Genomic DNA, 1,818 nt, shown 5'->3' on the forward strand with positions numbered 1-1,818 from the left:
GTGAGATATTGTATTTGAGAAGGATGAGGAGGGATAGTTTATCATGGTGGTAGTAACATCGGGCATCATTTGTGACTTTGATCAGGACCATTTCTTGCTGCGACAGGGGCGGAAACCTAATTGGAGAGATTCAGCCCGGGCGTGGCCCCATCGTGTGCGGTGAGACGGAGGGGGGCGGGTGGAAGCAGCATAAAAGTTTAAAATGGTACTCGCCCAACGTGGGGCTCAAACCCACTACCCTGAGAGTTTTTAAAGATAAGGGGGAGCAGCCACTGTCTGTGTCTCCAGCTGCAATGGAAAGAACACATTCCAAGTACGAGCAGAGAGAGCACACCATTCAGCAACCCATTGTGTTACATACCATGCCATCGGTTTCCGTAGTGTAGCGGTTATCACGTTCGCTTTACACGCGAAAGGTCCCCAGTTCGATCCCGGGCGGAAACATTATGTTGGAACTTGGTCTCCACAAACAGACAGATCGATTTTCTTCTCCTGCCAAAAAGGGAGACAGTGGCTGTTGCCGTGTTCTTTGTCACCTGCATATTTTACTTCATTAAACAGATAATGTTGAGTGTTAGAAAACTGATCCACAGTGACGCTCTTTTCAAGTTTTATTCCCTTCTCATCTGGAAGGATATGTTGGCTTTCGACAGAGTGGCTTTTGAAAGGAGTTAGTCGGGTGGGATCGACAAACCTTTTCCAATGGTGGGGGACAAGGGAATACGAACCAACCATTCACCAAGTTCTCTCAAATTCTCCGGTTCAATGGGAAACCGGCCAACAAAAGCCCTTTCATTGACCGTGGAGGTTCAGACAATTTTCTGATAACAAAGCGCTCAATCTATTTCTCTTGTCTATTTCCCTATGTTTCCGGATACTGTCTGCATCTCTGCCCTGTGTTTATCTCACTATGTGTCCACCTGAAGGGTGGTTTTTGAACGAAGATGTGTGTTTGTCTTCTGTTATTTGCATTAAATAAATGAGGTCATCAGGTGCTTCCCTCCCGGCCAGAGGCAGACTTTAGAGCAGGGTTCTGTTAATTGTGAAGACGCAAAGAAAGCTTGAATTGCAGAATTGTTCAAACCGGCTCTCAGGGAAAAAACTGTGATCCCCACGTGATTTGAACCCGCAACCTTCTGATCTGGCGTTGCGTCACGATGCCTGGGTATTTCAATGGGTGTTTGTTTCTATCAATGTTTGTCAAGCACCGCTTTCGAGCTCCCAGATTGGTGGAATGGGTTGGCTTTCAAATCCCCGCCCACTCCCACCGGATGTCAGGCAGCATCAGAAGTATCCTTCACCTGTCAGCGGTAGCATGGCGCTCGCTTCCATCGCCTGCTGTCACCGGACTGCAGCAAATACAATTACATTCATCCTGCACCCAGAATTATCACATCACAGGAAATGGATGTGGGAAACTGCTCAAGATACATAACAGGACGGGAAACTTCTGAAAAACACGTGGACTTTCGATGTTTGGACTTTGGTGAGAACTGCAAAAAAGAAGGTGTGAAAAAATAAATTATGGGTGTGATGCTTGTATATAAAGTGAATGTTTATTTTCGGATTTCTCCCGTTACTGTCGCAAATATGGGTTGTTAATCCATCAACAATAACGTCCGCTTGATTTTAGCCCAATTGGTTACAAAATAGCAATTTTAATAGACTGATTACAGCAGAGTTGCACTACAGGTATCTTCAACATTACATTCAACAGTATTATTATTATTATAATACAACTGTCTACAGATTACATTAATGACAAGCAATCAACACAACCTGACCTGTCTGCGAATCCAGGTATATCAGACCTGACAT

The 1,818-nt window shown here is 44.9% G+C and overlaps 1 non-coding gene across 1 annotated transcript; it reads left to right on the forward strand.

Annotated features, from left to right (window-relative positions):
* Nucleotides 1–371: 371 nt before the first annotated feature.
* Nucleotides 372–444, forward strand: trnav-uac (transfer RNA valine (anticodon UAC)). The gene has a single exon. It is a non-coding gene; the product is annotated as a tRNA-Val (tRNA).
* Nucleotides 445–1,818: the final 1,374 nt, after the last annotated feature.

Source organism: Heptranchias perlo, unplaced genomic scaffold (genome assembly GCF_035084215.1).
Source record: "Heptranchias perlo isolate sHepPer1 unplaced genomic scaffold, sHepPer1.hap1 HAP1_SCAFFOLD_47, whole genome shotgun sequence".
Lineage (NCBI taxonomy): Eukaryota > Metazoa > Chordata > Chondrichthyes > Hexanchiformes > Hexanchidae > Heptranchias > Heptranchias perlo.